Genomic DNA, 21,739 nt, shown 5'->3' with positions numbered 1-21,739 from the left:
CATGAACGGTGTTTCTATAGTAGTATTATGTGTCGTTTATATGCTGGTATTGTTTTCACCTTGTCAGTCTGTGTGTGTGTCATCGTGGAAAAATATGGTCCTGGAGACACTTACTGTAGCGGGAACTACCACAGAAAGGGTTTTCAGGTGTTTACATGACTGTCTGTGGACAGATTTTGTCACCACGATAGCATCACAATTCACAACAGTGCATAATGCAGTCACGAACCATTACAGGTGTGTAGGTGAGAGCAAAATGAAGGCAGAGTTTGAAGATGTGTGTGGTCCGAACAAGGGCGCCTTAAGTAGGGGTGTAGGAAGTGGGGAAGGGGCCATTGGTCCCCCTGACTTTACGGCCCTGGATTTGGCTGTGGCTGCTGTGATATACTATACTGGGGGCGGCTGTAGCTCAGTGGGTTGAGGGGGTCGTCCTTTAGCCGCAAGGTGCGGTTCGATCCCCGGCTCCTACTGTCTGCGTGTTGAAGTGTCCTTGAGCGAGACACTGAACCCCAAGTTGCTCCCATGCAGCCCACTGCTCCTCAGGATGCACCGATACCGATACTGGATCGGATATCGGGTTGATACTGACTTAAATAGCTGGGTCGGGTATCAGTGACAATGGTGTCGATCTAATTCAATTTATGTTTATACACTATTTACATTATATACTACATATATGTAAACTAGCACATTAGCTAAAATGATGTGGCTGGTCCTAGCCTAGAGTAGTGATTAGCATACTAACATTTTATTTTGATGTTTTTTTACAAGGCGCTAGTGCTACATGTGTGCTTCTGGTGTTGCTTAAGCTGAAAAGCACAGGTGCAAATAATTATAATAATAACAATAATAATGGTTCCATTTTTATTGAATGTCCCTGTAAGCCTTGCCAGCCAGCTATTGTTAAAGTTATTAATTACACCTGTGGTTTTCTGCTGTGACATACCAAAATGCCTGCTGAGAAAATGGGACCATTGTGTACTGTATTGCTGTATTTCTTTTGCTTAATTTCCTGCTGGACGAGCTCGTAAAGTTCATGTTAAATAATAAGGTAGGTCTGTATCCATGGATTCGCTGGTCCAATAAAATAAGTTGCCATTAACAGCAGCAAATCTTTGTTCCCAGACCATGGACTGTGTTTCGTAACCTAATGTCATCACACTGGCAGCTCTCACATTAAAATGTCATTCTTGGCCTCAGCAGCAACTTGTATAATGATTACTCAGCTTATAATTGCGCTGGTACTGTTTATAGATTTATAATTACATGACTAACAGCACCTGTCCTCCCTCGATCCCACTGTTACACCTCTCTCCATCTCGTTTTCATTTCTGCAGCTTGGAAAAACACCACCGGCTCAGAGCTCGGCTGTCTCTGCTATGCCTGGAATGACAGAAATGGCTGCTTGTCAGTCAACTGAGTCACTGCAGTACACTCGTTTCCTTGGGCATTAAACAAACGGAGGCTCTGCCCCTTTAATTAAACCTTTAGGCCCACGCTGTGAGTCAAAACTAACATTAAAGCTTAAACTCAGGTTGCTTTCTTTAGTGTGTTTTTTAAGGAACTTGTTATTGTCTGCGATTCCTTGTTGAATGTTATTCATAGGAATAATTTCAATGGCTGTTTTTCCAGAAAGGCAGTCTTGACGTGTGGATACAGATCACGGGTTCTGACTGATTTATATGTGACATGTCTACCATGTGACAGACAAAAGCACTGTATGTGATTAAACTGAATAATACAAATCAAACACTGCCAACCGCAAGTTGATACATGTACATAACGATCCACACCCATTCTGTGTATCTCAATAGTTCCTCTTAAAACACTGCTGTCTGCTCCATGTTTTATCTTGTAGATTCCAGGTCTGGGCTAAGTAGAGACCTTGGATATTGTCACAGGGATGAAATATGAGCAGCTACAGGTATGTTCCTATTAGGTGAGAGAACACTGTGGTTATTAAGTCGGCCTGATAACAGGAATGAAAAAGAAACCCTATTATCTTAACACCGTCAGTCATCTCATTTACCTGCACTTGGCTCACAAAGTGGTGTTTTGGGTGTTTTTGTTGTCCACAAGTTGTCAAAGATGTCGGGTCATAGGCTCAACTGGGTGGAGAGATGTGGAACAAATCATACCTTAACCGAAGTGAGTTGTTAAAAGTTCTGGCCATGGCCAGTGGTGGAATGTAACTAAGTACATTTCTTAAAGGTTCTCTATACAATGTCCAGAGCATTGATATAGCATTAAACAACTATTTGATTTTTTTATTTGAAAGATATTGTTGTGAAATAAACCCCCCTGAAGGGGTTTATTTCACAACAATGACCCGCTCGCTGTACATTATCCGGCTTAATACACAGCTACTTACTTAAGAAATCAATAATTTTAAACAAAAACGGTCCTCCAAAGTCTGGAATCTGAACTGCGCCCATAGCAACAGTTATACAGTCCGCTTTAAAGAAATAACAGACCGTAGAATACCGTGATTGACCAATCGGAATCGAGTATTCAACAAAGCCGTGTAATAAAGAGGAGTAATGTCTACCTGAGCAGAGAATGAAGTCACTCTCCCTCCCATCCATCCATCCGTCCATCCATTTTCTTCCGCTTATCCGGAGTCGGGTCTTGGGGGCAGCAGGCCATTAGTGATGCTTAGACATTAATGCATCAATAATGAAAGTACTATAATATACAGTATGATTCAGAAATGGGCCATTCTGCATAATGAGTACTTTTAGCTTTTGGTACTTCAAGTATATTTTGATGGTAAATATGTAAAAAAGAAAAAAGTCAGACAGCGCAAAAACAAGAGCAGTTAGATGAACAGACAGGTTGTAAACAACCCCCCAAATTGTCCAGACTGATTTATTAGCAACTATTTTTGTTAGCAATTGTTAGTAACTCTGGCTAAACTGTCGGCTTGTTTACAATTATGTAATCATCTTATGACTTGTGTTTCTTTACCCATTGGACCTACTTTTAGTGATGTCGCTGTGCTCTCAGCATCTCAGCAATTACTTTGATGTTTACTGTTATCTAAACTGATAAAACCTTTGACCAGAGCTATTAAAATAAACGCAATGTTTTACTGAACTCTAGTTTTCCTTTAAGCAACACTGTTCCCTCCAAACTAGTGACTTATTAGGTTACATTGACACTGAACAAACAGTAACAGACAGGGAAACTGTCATGTGATTCATCCTTTGTACAATATCAGATCCAGACTTCAGACGTGTCTAGTGATGGGAGTCACGAGGAAGACTTTGACAATTTTCCAAGCTTCTACTCACAAATCTTATTTGATAATGACATAAAATGCAGGGCATCTAAATACCAAGTTGTACCAAAGTTTTAAAACTTTACTTGAAAGAGAGCGCAATCTCTCTATCTCCCTCTCAGCCACTCACATAAACACACCGCCACCTTTCAAATGCACAGCTACACTCAAGTCCACACCTTATACACACTGGTAAACTGGCAATGAACTCCACTCATAATCACACTCACAAACTGGCATGAACACACCTACACACACACTCACACACACACACACTGGCTTTGTTTGTGGCCAGTGTTGCATGCCAGTGAAAACAATGACGGTTTGTGAGAAGCAGGCGGGAGTCAACCTATCCTTGATATGACAGGAGCAATAGCAAAGCCTATCACATTACTCTTGTAATCATTAACTACTTGTAGCCTACTGTCTGTGTGTGTGTGTGTGTGTGTGTGTTTGTGTGTGTGTGTGTGTCACTGTGTGTGTGTGTGTGTGTGTGTGTGTGTGTGTGTGTGTGTCTCTATGTGTGGTTGTCTCAGACAATCACTCAGTCCCGCTAGGCTTTCTTATGCAACAGGTCGTCGCTTTTGTTGACTAATGACCTTATCAGGCCTCTGTACACAATGATGTCATTCCCAGGTGTGTGTGTGTTTGTGTGTGTGTGTGTGTCTAGGTTTGGATGTCTGGTTTACTTTAGATTAAGGAGGTGTTAATAAAAACTGTATCTCTACTGTACACAGAAAATCATATTCCTTAATATTGACTTCTACTTCAGTGTATGTGGCGTGTAGTCACTTTGGTTCAGAGGGACATAGAGGTCATGCGTTTTCCTACGAATGTAGGCTTTTCCTTCTTTTCAAAACAAACTTCGTCTTCAAAGGAAACAAACTGGTTTAGGAAAAGATCAACTTGAGCAGGTTTAGGCAACAAAACTACTCAGTTAGATTTAGGAAAAATTGTGGTTTGGGTTAAAATAACACAGATAACGTGACAAATAAATCAAAGTTGACTTCTGGTTTCACACAGGGTATGAACACCGGTCTTCTGGGCAAAAGTCCGGTATTTTTTTGACTCATTTCCTGGTTCACAATTACATGGATTACATACAAATTGATTTTGTGGGATATATACAGGGTTGGAAATTAGCACGAGCCACCAGCCAAATGCTGGTAAAATATATGCCTGCTATATTTGCTTCTCTCACCAGCCAACAAAACAATGGTAACCTTTTGAGTGGGTGGCTGGTAGATTTTGGAAACCACTAGCCCCAGTGGCAGGTGGACAAAAAAGTTGATTTCCAACCCTGGATATATACGAATTACAGTGCATTACTTTTCATAGGTATAGCTACGAACGGTGTATGAGAACAGCCTGACTTAAAATACGTAACTGCACACCGACCACTGTACAAGCCAAACACCTGGATTGGGTTTAAAGAATCACATTGTAAGTCTTATAGTAAATCACATGCATATCCATCTTAACTCTCCCTAAAAAGATGAATCACTTTCTAAGGGAACATGGATCGGCAAGCTCACTGTATCAACACTCTTATCACCCAACCTAGAAAAATGTGAACACCAGGAATGTTGTTTTAACTCTTGTGAAAACAGTGCAGTCATTTCCAAACCTGACATCTGACATTGCCTAACATGAAAAAAGAAGACATTTGTGATAATTATACAGTGAAAAGGTCGGATGTTTGAACCCTGCAGTAGTCAGTGGACTTCTAGGGTGGGCCACAGGGTCTACATAGTGTTCTAGGGTTGGGCTGAGGTTAAATGCCCGGATCCAGTTGGGTTAACTGTACAGAAGATCAATACTCAGTGCTATTGGAATTCAATGATTAACTTAGTTAGCAAAGCTAGCAGCGTTAGCTCTACAGATAGCAATATTGGTCGTTCGGCCCACCGACCTAGGGGTGTAAATCACAGGTTTCATCAGTCTGCCACGATACGATTTCGATTTGATTAAATTCAGGGGCATGCCCATTTAACACAATCAGCAGATCAATCAATCAATCACAATCAATTAGATTCATATTAACTCACAAAAGGCAACTAAAATATGATTTGATAATTGTATTACTGGGCTCTGTATGAAGGAGGTGTGCTTGGACAGAAATGGTGACAGACGTGTCATGGGAATTTCAAAATAAAGGCGTATCTTAAAGATGATGTATCGATGTTTTCACTTTGCATCAGTGATATTGTATCATTGACCCCTAGACATCGCCATCTTGTTTTTCTGCAACCATTAAGTGACACAAGAGGGTGGAGCTAAGTACAGCTGAACGCTGAATAAGACACTTTTAGGCGACCAAAATGTTATAATTAACTTTCACGAACTGAAAATACACTGTGAAGAAGTAAACACGGACAACACCCAACGCCGTGGTAGCGTCCTGTCAACCACAAGGTATTAAGGCACTTCCACATTGGGTTCTCTTCTCAGAACTGGAGGTTGCCAAATACCTGTAAATCAGAGGCATTCCCATCAGCCTCAGCTGTACTTTGTGTTTAGTGCTAATTAGCTAATGTTGGCATGCTAACAATTCTGACATAATACCTACTAAACACCAGCATGTAAGTCCTTGTGAGCATGTTAGCATGCTGATTGGCATTGGACGTAAATTGTGTGCTGCAGAATCGAATCCAATATCCAATATTGGAATATATATATTTTAAGTCCTGTGAGACATTCTGAGAATTTCATATTTGACAGATTCACAAACAGAGATCCCAGTCAGTGGTTTCATAATGAACAAGTCTGCGAGAAGGTGATTATCCATTAAATCCTGTTTTTCATGAGAAAAATAAAGTGACCTGCTCACTGATTCTGCATCAGCAGCACAACAAAGAGGAATTATCATCCAGTAACCAAACAGTTCCAACACATTGTACCAAAAAAAACCACAACATCACAGTTCCCAAATAAAGTCTAAAAACACCTTAAATCACACAAACAGACAGTACAACATGTATACATCTTCTACCCTCTACAGCAGACTATAAGCTCAGCTCGCTAGCGGTCATAGACTCAGTAGGTACAGTCGCTAACAAAACAAGTTTCAAGTGATTAATGGCACAAGCAGATCCAATATTCCTTGAGATACTGGGATGTCAGTGCTAGACTGTCTTTGGACAGGGTTTAGAGTGAATTGATTTAAAGGCAACATTTTGATCACACTCAACACAGGTGCACATGAATGATGATCACAAAGACAGATTAGTTTTAATGCTTTTTCCACCTGAATACAATTATAGAACTAGCAGTAGTATTTTCTTTCAGCAGCTTTATCTGGCACAGAAAGAGTTAAGTGCAGCCAGTAGGTGTTGCACTGGTTATTTTCCATCCACTTACTGAGATGTGGCATCCGATTAACCAGCGGTACGTGTCTAATGTTGGTCTTGGAGCAGCAGGCGGGAACCTCCAGCTGCCCAACTTTGTTTAGTCAGACTTTTTAGTCAAACACCTGCTCATTACAGTACACAAACACACGCACTCATGCACGTTGCCTTTTTCTCGACGCATGTACACACTCACAGCAAAACCTCTGAGGTGCCAAGAGATTCTTGCCTAATTGTAGAGCTCAGGTAAATGAACTACGACAAGTGCAAACCAATCTCTCTCTCTCTCTCTCTCTCTCTCTCTCTACCCGTCTGTCTCTCTCAGTGTTTGTCTTAGCTTGGCCTCCATTCAGCTCTTACGTAACTGTGATGGTGAGAACCTGCTGGCTGTTCAAACAGGTCGGCATCACAGAGGATTAGTGGCTGACAGACACGACCCACATACTGAGACACTTTTCTGCAGGTAGCTGCCAGCCTGTCACCCCCTCTGATACACACACAGATACTGTATATACGCACTCATACATGCCCACACAGAGGAATCTGCTCCTGTCATGTTTGAGGATCAGGGCGTTACGCAGATAATAAATGGCTGCCAGAGGTGAAACAGGTGACTGCGAGTGCAGCGTGTCTCACTGTGAAACCTGTCTCAAGGCCATGGATAGACTTTCCATTGTTCTGCCTCTTCCTTTGTTTGAGTCGTGACTCACTTCAGATAAGTGGCTGATTCAGTTTGTGCAGACGTGCCTTGTGACTTGCTGTGCTGCTTTTCTGGAGAAGGATGCTGCTCCTAGAAAGTGATTTATAAAACTAGTGAAAGGATAAGGGTGGCGATATATCTTCTCTTGGCAGCTCTTCTAGACTCTCCAAATATTATCAAACCGAATTGATCAAATTCGGAGAGTGCAACGAGTCCACGGGGGTTGTGACGCTCAAAACAATTTATCCACCGTTTTACAGCCGTGACGGAGTAGGCTACGGCAGAGCCTATGATGTAAGCCCACATTTTACGGACTTGGTTGTAGGGCTGTGTATTTTATCACCATATGATGATATAAAATCACGCAGTCATGTGTATACTTCCGCTAACTTCGACAAGCTAAATTCAAAATCGTAAAAAAAAAAAAAAATCCCGATACATAGGTGAATCGATTTTTTCCCCCAACCCTAGTATCTTCACTCTCGCTTTAAGACTGAGCCTGCTACACCCTCTGAAAAATAGAATAGTGACGGTCGGATTGTTGAGAGGTTAATAGTTTGTATAATAAAAGATTAACACTTGATGTCCGTGTTTCGATACAATATTGCTACGCAAAATATCGTGATACTACTATGTTGTTTCGATTTTTTTCCCCCACCCCTAACGGAGGGGGAGGAGGATGCCGGCTGAAATAGGCGGCCAATGGCAGACATACTGTATACCCACCGTCTACATCCGGTGAGTCTGACTAGAAATTACCTAAAACGTCTGGCCACTGTAGTTTTTTAGTCAACGTTACTCAAACTGGAGGAAATTGTGCATTTGTTGGGGACTATTTTCATTGGTGGATAAATACACAATTGGTGCTCTAGTGAGTATTTCCAGCTGCAGGATGGTGCATGTGGGATTGAGTTAAAATAAACTACAATGTGTGTGTTCATGTTAATGAAGGAACATGTCACCCAGTGTAAAACATAGAATATCAACAACTTTAACATCCTTTAATAGATCATTTTGGGGTGCAGTGTGCATCAAAATGTGCAAATGAAGTCGTCAGCACTGCCAACAAAGTGAGTAACACTTTTAATGATGCGCAGCAGTAAAAGGAAACAGGTGTGTTTCAGCCTCGATACCCATCGTACTCTATAAAGACGATCGAGTTGAGCACGCCAGTTCTCGTGTTGCGTCATCATGGGCCCCTATATCACTCCAGCTAGCAATTACAATAATTATTTACATCAATATTCACGCATACTTGTTTGAAGCGCAATGAAACTGTCACATTAAATTACATACATAACATTTAATTATATACATTAACAACACCATCTGAGGTGGATAACAATGTCATCGTTCGTCTAGTTTTTATTGAAACACAGTGTATCAGTTCCAGATATCATCAATTGTAATTATATTGGCCCAACCCTAACAACGTAACAAACATATACACACAAAGCGTGAGTCATACAGTATTTATTTGTGTTCTCGGTGTAACCCTGCCCAGGAAGCCAGATGAGTTGTGCTTTGCCGCAGCGTGCCACAGAGTTTAGATAACCACAGGTTGTCTGTTTGTATTTCTCTCTGATTTGCAGCTTCATTGACAATAGCTTCATTATCCTGCTGCCACTGACTCCACCCAGCTGCTGCTTCAGAACAAAATGTTATCTCAGACCTGATGAAACGCACGCTCAGAGAGCCAATCCTGGTTCATCCCCTTAAACCGTCGCTGTGACAATGTGCGGCCATCGGTGGGTAACCACGACGATGGGAGAGTGGTGCACAAGCACTTAGCGTGCCCCGTGTGACATCGATCACGTCTACACGACCTGTTGAACAGACGGTGTGTGTGTGTGTGTGTGTGTGTGCCATTCTGAAGGATTTGATCATACTTTTCTAGCATGTTAAGAATATCAGTCGTCATTGCTAAAAATGTTGTCATCAACAGAACAGTTTTGGGAAATCCACTTCTTCGTTAATGAGAAGAATCTATCAGTTCAATATGAAGTTATAGAAATGTCATAAAATATAATTATTTAAGGAGTCTGGTTCCTTCAGTTCATAGCCTGTTAAATAGGCCGTCCTGTAGTCTGAAACTGGGGCTGCAAGACAATCATGTGTTAGGCTGCATTCACACCAGATCCAACGGTGCGCCGATTCGCCGCAGGGTAGTGTGGCAGTGTGGGAGTGTCACTTAAATGGCCCACGTCATGTTGTGAAGTTTAACCCCCCAATGTAGCACAAGAAGACTTTATATTTCACAATTATCTTTTTCCCGTCAGAGTGTATTTATGAACTTAACATTTCCAACCAGCATCCATGTAGTCAGCTGTTACATGAACTCCTGAGCAGTCGGGGTAAGTGTACCGAAGTTTTTTTTGGACCCACTCCCACGGCAGTGAGATAAACCAATGGGCGACCTCCAGGTCTGAAAAGTGAAGCCAATGATGAAGTGCCTTAAACCTGCATTCTTTCTAATAGCCAGCAGGGGGCGACTCCTCTGGTTGCAAAAAGAAGTCTGATTGTATAGAAGTCTATGAGAGAATGAGCCTCCTTCTCACTTGATTTATTACCTCAGTAAACATTGTAAACATGAGTTTATGGTCTCAATCACTAGTTTCAAGTCTTCTTCAATACAGCATGATGTTCATTTAGTAAATTATGGTCCCATTTAGGGTCAAATAGACCATTAAGCAGGGTATGCTTTAGGGCGTGGCTACCTTGTGATAGACAGGTCACTACCACGGTGTTGTTCGGTCTGGGAGTTGTCGGTGTTTTTGTCTTAGAACTTTAACCCTTTCACGGTGTGTTTTCAGTTCATGAAAAGTAATTATATCACTTTGGTCGCCTAAAAATATCTTATTCAACGTTCGGTTGTACTTAGCTCCACCCTCTCGTATCATTTCTGGTTGCAAAAAGCCAAGATGGCGACGACCGAAATGCCGAACTTGAGGCTTCAAAACGGCAGTCCACAAACCAATGGGTGACGTCAAGGTGACTACGTCCACTTCTTATATCTATGAGATTAACTCTACTTTCTCAGCGACTCTGATCTGGTGTGACTGCAACCTTAGTGAGTTTAGTACCTGCTCGAGCCTGCAGAGGCAGTGCTAAGAACTTTAACACTCACACTTGCACACACTGAACCAGCTGAGTGCAGCCTCTAAACCACAGGCCTGACTCACCATGCTGTTGTTATTCTTGTTGTTGCTCATGGGCTCTCTGTTGTTCCACGACCTTCACCTTTGCACTACTGGCTCACCGGGGTGAGCGAGCATCTCTGTGTACTCCCTGCTCTCCCTCTCTCTCTCGCTCTCTCTCTCTGTCTTTCTTCTGTGTTTTCCCTCTCGTTTCCTTTTATCTGGAGCTGGAGCGGGCTTCCTGCCTAACAATTGGAGGAACCCGGCAGTCAGAGGTGTCACGCTCTCTCATCTCCCTGTATCTGTCGCATGCATAGATAGAGCACACACACACACACATTACAGACAGCTGGCGAGATGAGGGGATTCTGCAGGAAGAGCCAGTTCCTGTTCAGGAGTTCATGGATGGTGACCGTTTCAGCTGGGGATTTGGTGTGTGTGTGTTCAATTCAGAATAGCTTCAACAAATTACAATAGCTTGAAAAGTACAGTTGTGTGTCACGTGACTTCAGAGCAAAGAGTTCATTGTCACAGCAAGACGGCTGTTTATTAAGGAAACTTTTGTTGTTTATTACGGCCTTCAACTTAGATGCTCTTTCCGTAGGATTGGCTTCTATTGGTTAGTGTAAAATTGTGCTCCTAAATGTAATTGTTGTGTTTTAGGAACTAGTGCAGTGCTCGTTTGGGATGTGGCCGTTCAGAAGGGCTGATTGCTTAGTACAATGTTATGTTATCATAACCAATGCCCAAAACTATGAAAATAAGACCCAAGTTCGAATGAACCGGATTTAAACTTCAACGTTTCCTATGCGTCGTCCTAAAGAGCGTGGCATACATACAGACAGATGGAAGAGTTAGACAAACAGAGACATAAAAAGACCTGAGCTCCCGCTGTGTATTCAGACGGTTGAGGTTAGGGGAAATCCTACGGCCGCTCTGCTGGACGGCACTTTGTTTATCAGCTGCATTTTCTACAGCATTCTGCAGCGGTCATGGTGACTGTGTAAAGTTTGTCTTTTCTAAGTTGCGGGTAACCAAGTCCTGAATGACTGAAGTGCCAGCTTTCTCTGTTTGTGAGTGTCTTGTCTCGATTGTGTTTTAAAAGGTTAAATATGCTTTATAATAATGATTTCATGGGAAAAACAGAATCGTAACAACTCATGACTGACCTTACCTAACACAGTCACACAGAATCAGCACACAGAGTGCACACACACATACACACACACACACACACACACTGGGAAACAGCTGGAGGTTGCCCGGGTCCAGTGGTCCACTGTGTTGATTGACAGGTGCTTTAACAGGCTGTGATTGGCTCTAATCTCACCTGCGATGGACCGGTCGCTGACCACTGTCTGCAGTAACAACACTTCACACACACACACACACACACACACACACACACACATGAATCCAGTCAAGCATACACCCACCTAGCTAACCCCCTGCCTCTCTACACTAACAATACCCCCTCAATGTCTCAAACTGTGTCCCTCCAAATTTCGTCCGTCCCACGTTCATTTGGAAATGAAGACATTCTGTTTGATCTGCATAGGAATTTCCCTCTCTCCCATCTCTAGGACAGAGGGAGAGAGTCGCACAATGTACCAGTTAAAAAGACTTGGTCTCCATTGAAACTGGGCCCTCTAAACTCCCTGTAGAGCCCCCGGGGCCCCCATTACGGTTCTGGCCTCTATAGAAGGAGCTGCGGCGCTGAACACTGGGCCTCCTTGTATTCTCCCGGTGCCCCAGCAGAGAGCCATTGACAAGCCCCACAATGTCCCGAGCGCTCCTTTACAGTAGAGAAGGGCTCTTTTCTCTAAAGGGTGGCTCGGGACTCCGAGAGGGGGACCTACTTTTTCACAAGGAGCCCTCTCCAATAGAGGCATCTGCAATCTGTTGCCTGCCCCCAGCCCGGTCCAGCCCCTTCTCCCCTTCAGCTCCTTTTTTATTGCAAAGCGGCCACGAACAAGGACAAATCGACCATGAATTCCTCAGCGCCTGGCAGGCGCTGCCCGCTCCAGCTCTGTAAACCCTCTTTCCTTTTCTGTTGTACTCTCTCTGAGCATTCAATCTCCTTCCCTCGCTCTCTAACTCTGTCTTTTGTGTAAAAAAAAAAAAAGAAAAAGAGCCCCGAAGGCCTGTTTTTTCCTACACCATTTTACTTCTCTTCCCGCTCCCCTCCTCATGTGTATCTTTCAACTGCTTCCCGCTCTCTCTCCGGGAGTGAAGTGGCGAATACAGGAGGTGAGAGGGCTAACGAACAGAGTTCCCAATACAAGGCCTTTATACAGAGCTGGTGAATGGGAATCTGTTTTACAGCGCATCCACCCATCTACCAGCAACTCCATCCCATGCCCCTTTACGAGAGATAAATACAGATAAGAGACAAGAGAGGAGGGAACAATCCATATTACAAGTATGTTATCTTGACAACGTTACATATGAGGTCTAGGGCTATCAATCCATTAAAATATTTAATCGCGATTAGACCATGATTTTCCATAGTTAATCGTGATTAATAGCAAATTAATCACACATTTTTTATCTGTTCAAAATGTACCTTTTTAAAGGAGATTTGTCAAGTATTTAATACTCTTATCAACATTGGAGTATATTTATTATTGGAAGTCAATTAACAACACAAAACAATGACAAATGTTGTCCAGAAACCCTCACAGGTACTGCATTTAGCATAAAAAATATGTTCAAATCATAACATGGCAAACTCAAGCCCAACAGGCAATAACAGCTGTCAGTGTGTCAGTGTGCTGAATGCATGTGATTATCATAAAGTGGACATGTCTGTAAAGGGGAAACTCGTGGGTACTCATAGAACCCATTTACATTCATCTCGCTTTTTTATTTTACATCATTTGCTCTGAGTGTAGCATATTTACGCAGATGCATTGACATTGCAGTCAGTAGAGACTACATGGTGTACAAATGACACGCCAAAAGCAAGAGAGGTGTATTTATTGTACGCTAAATGTCTTGCGCATTATTGTGTCATTCATATGCCTGTCAATAAGCGTCTATCAGTTGGCCTGTCTTCCTGCCTGTCTGTAAGGGAACTTCCATGTAGTGGCTTGGCTACTGAGGGTCACATAATAGCGGCTGTATAATGGGACCACAGGCTCAAAGGAGGCTCAGTCAAGCCAGAACACCATTTAAACCCACCTGTTTTCCTCTTCCTCCTCCTCCTCCTCCTCTCCATCCTCACATCCTTCCTCTACAGAGGAGAAGGGTGCAGTTGGAGGGCTGTATAGCTTGCTGTATGGCCTCTGATCACACACAGAAACTGGGTGTTTAACATCAAAGCTGACATGCAGTGAGTCACATATAGTAACTATGTGAAGGTTTGCCAGCCCAGCTAGCTGTCCAGCACAACAGATGGAAATTCAAATTCATATTCAAATCCAACAGGTGTCCGGCAGCTTGTATGGTACTACCGGTTGATTTTCAAGACACTGATGATGATGACGAAGATATTAATTATTGTGAAGGCTACAAGACCTTACAATATGCACATACAGTACAGGTTAAAATGATAGTACAAATAGTTTAAAAGTACATCACACTTTAGTCACATTTCCAGACCGTTGTGTCTATAGTAAAAGTCATACATTTCTAATACATGATATATATATATATTTTTTATTTATTTATTTTTTATTTGTAAGGTACCATGTACAACATTAAACATAGTTGTTACCATTACATGTATTGTACCAGAGTTAGCTTAAAGCTAATTTGTATGTACAGTATCTTGGCTGGCAAGTTATTTTTCCAGCTAATTTAAAGATATCAAAATTTAACAACCATTCCAATTTTTTATCATCTGTACACCATAATATAATTGGTGGAAAACAAATGTCATGTAGCATTTACTGTTAATTTCAATGGAGTAATATTAGGCTATAAGAGAAGGCATAAATTAGGGCTGTCAAAGTTAACGCGAAAATAACTTAATAACGCAAATTTGATTTAACGCCACACATTTTTTAACTCAACTTGCGATTTTTAAGTTGTAGAGGGCTCAGTTTTAAAGCTAGAGTGAAGATACTGGCATCATATGAAACTAAAGAACCTAATTAATCCGTTGGTACCAACCATGTCATACTATCATGTTGGTAAGAACGCTAAATAATGCTCCAAACTTAGGCAAAATTTTGGTGAGGAAAAACTGGCATGGCCATTTTCAAAGAGGTCCCTTGCCCACTTTATGATAATAACATGCAGTTCTGGGCAAGTCATAGTCAAGTCAGCACACTGACACACTGACACACAATATGTGTGGACAATATTTGTCATTGTTTTGTGTTGTTAATTGATTTCCAATAATAAATATATACATACATTTGCATAAAGCAGCATATTTGCCCACTCCTATGTTGATAAGAGTATTAAATACTTGACAAATCTCCCTTTAAGGTACATTTGAACAGAAAAAAATTTGTGATTAATTTCGCGATTAACTATGGACAATCATGGGATTAATCGCAATTAAATATTTTACTCGATTGACAGCCATAGCATAAATATATGACATGTAGAACTAATGCCACATGGAAACACATCCACAAGCACGCACACAGGGGCACCCAAAGTAGACATAAGCTCTCAACAAACACAGGACCTTGGTCACACAAGCCCTCTGTCAAGGCCACGCTCATCGTCTTTCCTCCTCCCTCGCCCTCTGTAAAGCCCAGGGGATCCAGTCATCCAAGGCCACTCCTCTGTGCACATCTGCTGTGCTGGACAGCCAGGCTGGCAGGCGAGGCGAGGGGCCGATTTGGGGCCCAGCGGTCAGGGTACTTGGCTTTGGAAAGGCTGGGGGGCTGGCGGCTGGATGGAGGGGGGGCGAGATGCCTCAGAGCAGTGTGCGGGCTTCCATGGAGATACTGTCTTACAGTGTTTACAACCTCCCAATAGCGTGTCCGACCTCTCCTCCCCATCCCTCTATTCCTCCACAGGCCCACTGTGTCCTTCCTCTTCTAATGTAAATGTTGGGGGCTGGCAGGCTGATGAGTGTGTGTGTATGTGTGTGTGTGTGTGTGTGTGTTGTTTTGGTGATTCTCTGCCGTCCCTCTGTGTTGGAGTGGTGCTTTACGGTGTCGGCCTTTCATTTTATAACTCCCTCTCTATCTTTTCTCTTTGAGAAGAGGTTCTGTTCGTCCAGGCCTGCTGCCCACCAGAGGCCGGTGTTAGTGCCATCGGGCATTCACACCACCACCTATTAAAGAGAGTGAAAGGTGGCAGGGCTTAAGAGTGCTGTCTGGCCCTGAGCAGTGGGCACCTGGCAGTGTTTATGTGCCAGCCTGGATCCCAGGCCAAAAACATCCATCTGACCAAGTCATTTAGTCCAGAACTGAGTTCTAAAATCTTATTTTTCCTCAGAGAAGTCAAAATAATCCTGTCAGGATGGAGCAATTATGCCATTTGCTTTTAAGTTAAGTAGTCAAAACATCACAAGTTTGTCACGTCAAATGAGCTAAAATGTCCTTAAGCACGAGTTTGCATTTGGTCACACACACACACATAGATTTAAAGTTGAATTGAACTTTGAATTTTCTTTTTGTGTCAGGAATTATAAACTATAATGATAACGGCTATAGTGCTTGTTTGTTATTCAAAAGAGGATTAAAAAAATGAATTGGACACATTTGTGGAAACAGCACCAAAGCCTCTGACTGGATGTTTTCCATGGAAAAGGTTGACATTTGAGAGCCAGCATTGCTAGAGGACACCCTGGGAACTTCTGTGGTTCATAATTTATCCATTTAACACTGATACAATGCTTTCCCCCTCCTTTTTCAACAAGCCTCGATTATCAACTGTTAATGATTTAAGCCGTCGGTCCCTTTACAACATTCAACATTTAGGAGGTCCCATCTTTAAGTTTGTATTCCATTCAGAAAGTAGAAGCTAGTTAGCCTAGCTCGCTAACGTTAGCGCTGACTCCCACTAAACATTGCTTTCACGTTGCTCATGTTATATTGTTACAACTGTATTGTACAGAAGTCTATGAGACTTGATTTATTACCTCAGTAAACACTGTAAACATGAGTTTATGATCTCAATCGCTAGTTTCAAGTCTTCTTCAATACAGCATGATGTTCATTTAGTAAATGATGGTCCCATTTAAGGTGAAATAGACCATTAAGCAGAGTATGCTACCTTGCTACATGCTACCTTGTGATTGACAGGTCGCTACCACGGCGTTGTCCAGTCTGGGAGTTGTCCGCGTTTTTATCTTACAACTTTAACCCTTTAACAGTGTGTTTTCAGTTCATGAAAGTTAATTGTAACGTTTTGGTCACCTAAAAATTTATAATTCAGCGTTTGGTTGTACTTAGTTCCAGCATCCGTGTCACTTCTCGATGCCAAATACCAAGATGGCGACGGCCAAAATGCCAAACTCGAGGCTTCAAAACGGCAGTCCACAAACCAATGGGTGACGTCACGATGACTATGTCCACTTCTTATGTCTATGGTTTTTGATACTCACAAGTTTAACTACATGAGTTCACAAGTCAAAACACACACCGAGGTCTGATTTTAAAGCAACAATAACTTTTAATTTGACTCTTATACTGAATAAAATTAAATAAGATGAAATAAAATACTAGTTACTTAACGTTCTACCTTTGCACACTTACCTACTGTACATGTGAGCCAAGGTGTTTCTCAGTAATCTGCCCTTTTACTTTCTCTGAATACAGCAAAGATGAACATCTTTTGGTTTGTTTTTCCTTTGGTTGGCCCGTCGCTCTACCAAGAAGAAATCAAGAAATTGAAGATTTGGCTAAAAGCAAATCAATCTGTGGGTAGAAGGTAAATGACTCACACGGCTGTCTGAGACAACTGTTCTGAATCTGCGCGATAGCGAGGGGAGGAACAATGAACCGAGTGAGAAAACTGTTTAAACTACAGTGAGTCATTTCTCCACAGACAGCACTTTCTTTTCTAAGAGTTATCGGCTTCGCAATAACTCACCTACGGTTATATAGTCAGAGGGAGAAAACGACACACGCATACACACACCATTCAGGCAGCGAGACAACTAGCAGACTGGTGATTGATTTCTGCGGGTAAGAACAGAAGCACCTGACCATTAGCGGAGAATGAGGGGCGGCGCCCAAACAGAGGGGCTTTTTACAAGCCCAGTGTGACTGACAACAACACCAGGGAGCTGTGTGTGTGTGTGTGTGTGACAGAGGGGGAATCTGGAGGAGTGCGTTTGTCTGTGTGCAAGTATGTGTGCACGGCTGCAGTGTGTGTGTGGGTGAGACAGAAAAAAACTTTCCCTGTGAGAGTGTATTTATGGTGTGTGTATGTTGTGGGGGAGAGGAGGAGGCCCTCATCATTCCCATCAGTCCAGCTGTGCCTCTTTTTATCCGCACTTCCGAAGCCCATCAAGTTTGCTTTTTCACGCCCCCCAACCCCATCCACACACACACACACACACACACACACACACACACACTCTTCCCCACCAGTGCACTTGACAGAATCTCAGTCTACCGTTGCACATCAAAGGGGGAGTGAGGAGAAACAGCCTCGTTGAAGGAGGGAAGAAGAGGAGATCCCCCTCCTCCTCCTGCCTCCATCTCAGGACCCCCTGCCAGCCTCTTTTGTTGTGTCACTTTTTCTTTTCTCCCCTCCCTCCTTCGCTCCATTTTCCCTACCTATCCTATTCATTAGGGAGACTGTAAAAAAAAAAAAGAAAGAGAAGATTGCCAAGTTCATAAAGGGCCCCCGCTCTGCTCAGGGGTCCATTGTGGGACTGGTTGGTGGTGGTGGTGTAAAAATCAATATGCCCGCACACTGGGTACAATGCTGGGTTCTTCTCTTTGGTAGAAAAGGAAGGAAGGAAGGGCTAGTGTAAGGGAATGATTTTGAAGGAATGAGGAAGGGAAACAAGGTGAAAGGTTGCTTTTCATTTTCAAAGCTTTTTAAGTGGCTGGAATTTACTAACTAAAATTTGCAGACCATGTAATTGACTATCAGCTGAAGGTAGCGTGTCCTTAAAAATAAAAAAAAACATTTTCCCAGTTTTAATCCTGTGTCCCTATGTTAATTGTTCATTTACCTCTTGTTATATGCCATATATATGTCAAAAAAGAGTGTTTTTACATCAAAATCTGATAGGGATGCACCAATCCGAATCACAGATCTCTAAGCTCGCCCACTTTTTAGCGGCCCAATCAAATGCGAAGGATTTGATTTAAATCCCTCTTGTAACAGTACACCACTCAAATATTCAGTTTCACTGTGAGATACGTCACAGTACAGCCGTTAGAGACGCTCTAATTTCCGTTTCACAGGGAGGGAATTTAAGGGGACTTTCAAGTATCCTACTATAGCGTACTGAGTGTCTACTATAAAGGGTATTGTAAATGAAGGAGTGATTTAACAGCCTTACAGGAAAAACACAGGTGTAACTAATAACATTAACGATGGCTCTTTTCCATTTACCGGTGCTAACAGCGCTAATGGTGCGAACAATGGCAACAGTGCTGACAGAGCTAACAGTGTTAAAATGAGGGGGAACCGGAAGGTGGGCGCTACTCTTCTGCGACGCCACTGTCAGTTGTGGCCGCCGTAACCGCCGTATGAGCGCGGTGCTGAGCGGCGCTATGAGCTAGCCATTGGGGCACACTCACGTGCACTAAAAGGCATGCACGGCCATCCCGGTTATGTCAACAAAGCGAGGAGAAGCTCTGATTACAACACACACAGAGGGAGAGCGACTTAATTCTCTGCTCAGGTAGACATAACTCCTCTATATCTTTACATAGCAAATAGTTGTGTCAACAAGTGTCACAAGTCACATTGGTCCATGAATTGTTTAATGAATACACAAAGCTGTATGGAATGAAATAAGACAGTACAGAGACATTCCTCAAAATAAACCAGGTCAAATTTATGAAATCCGTATGGCAGTGATGCAGAACAACAACACAACTTGGTCCTAGTTGTTGTTTGAGACCAAGTGTGTTTCCTGTAAAAGATCTAAGCTGAGCTCCTCTGGAAACTATTAGTTGATCTCATAGAACACGTGCTGGTAGATAGAAACCCATTTGTGATCTCTGAGATGAAAAGCCGATGATTTCCCATTAATGACTGACTCAATCGGCTGTTTCAAATAATGAATTACTGTAAGCGAGGGAGTCTGTTCAGGATGTTTGTGCCGTGTATGAGATATTCAAAATAGTGGTTTTCTCACATGGCAAGTCGAGCTGCGCCTCCATGAACTACAACACGGGGCGTTTATGTGAAATATGGATAAGAAACCATGAACTTTGTCTCTGAGGAAAAAAAAGTAAATCATGTGCTCTCCAGTCACCGTCACCACACAGCTCGTGCATGTCACCTGTGGTATTCGCATCAGTGGAGGAAACCTCTTCAAAAGATCTCCGGTTTGTTTTTTCTGCAGCTTTCTACTGTGCAGCATGCTCTGCTGTGTGCACAAGAAAGATAGTGGGAGAGTGAAACATGGGTGATGTAAAAAGAAACAGAAAAAAGAGACTCTCAGCAACAACAATGAACTAAAATAATCTTTTAATAAATTAGAAATATCAAAATTCTTAATTCAAATAAGTATATAACAGGAATCATACAAAGAAATGACACAAAACTTCCCATATGATGTTGTTGTTATTAAGTGGCACACAGAAACTACCCACATAGGAACATCATAATGATTCCAAAACACATAACAATAATAAGTGCGATAAAGTGTCATGTTTTGTTCCTTTAGGGAAACTTAATAAATGTCGTAGTGATTTTTTTTTTCAAGAGGAAGAATTGAAAGCAAGAAAAGGAAATAGAAAGAGAGGAAGATGGCTTACGATAACATCAGAACACCAAGTTCCTTCATCTGTCGGTGTGTGTCTGGCTGCTGAGCAGAGTGACTGGAAAGCTCTGTGATGCTGCACGGTTGAAACCACATCACACACACACAAACGTCGGCATCTCAGTGATGTGGTGGAGCAGAGGGCACACGTTCTTAACAAAACGTTCACAAACACACTGCTGCAGTATTGCACCCCGCTGCTGTTTGCTTGACAAGGGATGTGGAAAAGAAGAGGGTGAGACACAAACACACATGGACCCATATGAGCAGAGATTGTGCTGATACCACACCGCATGCAAAACCGCACTGTTGGCACAAAACACTACCAATGCAGGCACACTTCCTGTGCTTGCACTGGCAAGAGAGATCACTTAAAATAAGTGCTTGTGTACATGCAGACTGTGGAAACCGTTCAGGTGTTTACATCCCCGTCTGTAGATGTGTGTATCCTTTTCTGCGTCACTGTGTTTTGAACATGATGTGTTGTGGTTGTATATGGGCGATGCACACATCATACAGTATATACACAAGCGTGTACTGGCTCGGTGTGGGCTCACGGAGCCAGACAGATGAATACGTGCTTCCCTACCTCAAACACCCATCAAGTTTCCCTTTGCTACCCGGGAAAACACAGCGGTGATCTATTACCGCCGGCTATTGGACACCCACTAAGCCTCTGGTGCATCGCGGCCCCTGGTTGGACGGTTAAGTGAGACATTGTTGTGAATGAGGACAGTCTGTACCGAGCCTGAGCCGAGCTGGTGACTCATTCATGGACTGTACAGATGCTCTGCAGCATGAAGCTGTGACGTATGTGAGATTCACACAAGGGCACACTGTGGTTATAGACAAGCACCACCTAAAATAATAATCTGCATATTATACCTTATCTGACAGAAAGGACAAGTTTATTTATATAGCAGAAAGTAGGGCACAAATTGGTGGAGCAGAGGCTGAGATTTTCAATCTCTTGTATGGCTCAATCTCAAAAAACACTAGATCCTACACTTCCCATAATGTAACTTGGTAGCATATTTCATTTGATGCTCACTGCCTGATTAATGCACTTTTTTTTAAAACCCCAGTTTGTAGCACAGGCTAAAATAACCCTGATTGCATCATCAGACTTAACACTTCCTCCAGAGCCCTAGAAGACTTTATACAACTGTTTCAAAGGCTGAGTAGCTCTTGTCATGACAAGTAAACTGATGTTGATGTGTAAAACTGTGAAAGACCCTTTGAAGCTTCAGTCAAACGTGAGCATGATGGCTCTGGATCAGGGCTAGTCCAAGGAAGCGGAACCCCCAAATTGTTTACAAATTTCCGTGTAGAAACGGTCAACACCACTTTGGAAAAAAAGAGAGAAGAATGAAGCATGTTAGCAGTAGCTAGCAGTAGCGTTAGCAACAT

The 21,739-nt window shown here is 42.5% G+C and overlaps 2 long non-coding RNA genes across 9 annotated transcripts in view; one reads left to right on the top strand and one right to left on the bottom strand.

Moving 5' to 3' along the window:
• Positions 1 to 21,739, top strand: part of LOC119495299 — a 134,248-nt gene that overhangs the window by 25,078 nt on the left and 87,431 nt on the right. The window lies entirely within an intron of this gene.
• Positions 351 to 2,291, bottom strand: LOC119495300. The gene is made up of 3 exons (XR_005208437.1): positions 2,030 to 2,291; positions 1,794 to 1,932; positions 351 to 1,383 (listed from the first exon to the last, which is right to left on the bottom strand). It is a non-coding gene; the product is annotated as an uncharacterized LOC119495300 (long non-coding RNA).

This window comes from Sebastes umbrosus, chromosome 10 (assembly GCF_015220745.1).
Source record: "Sebastes umbrosus isolate fSebUmb1 chromosome 10, fSebUmb1.pri, whole genome shotgun sequence".
In the NCBI taxonomy this organism is placed as follows: domain Eukaryota; kingdom Metazoa; phylum Chordata; class Actinopteri; order Perciformes; family Sebastidae; genus Sebastes; species Sebastes umbrosus.
Note: the sequence above shows the minus strand (reverse complement) of the source record. Positions and strands in the feature narration are given on the sequence as shown.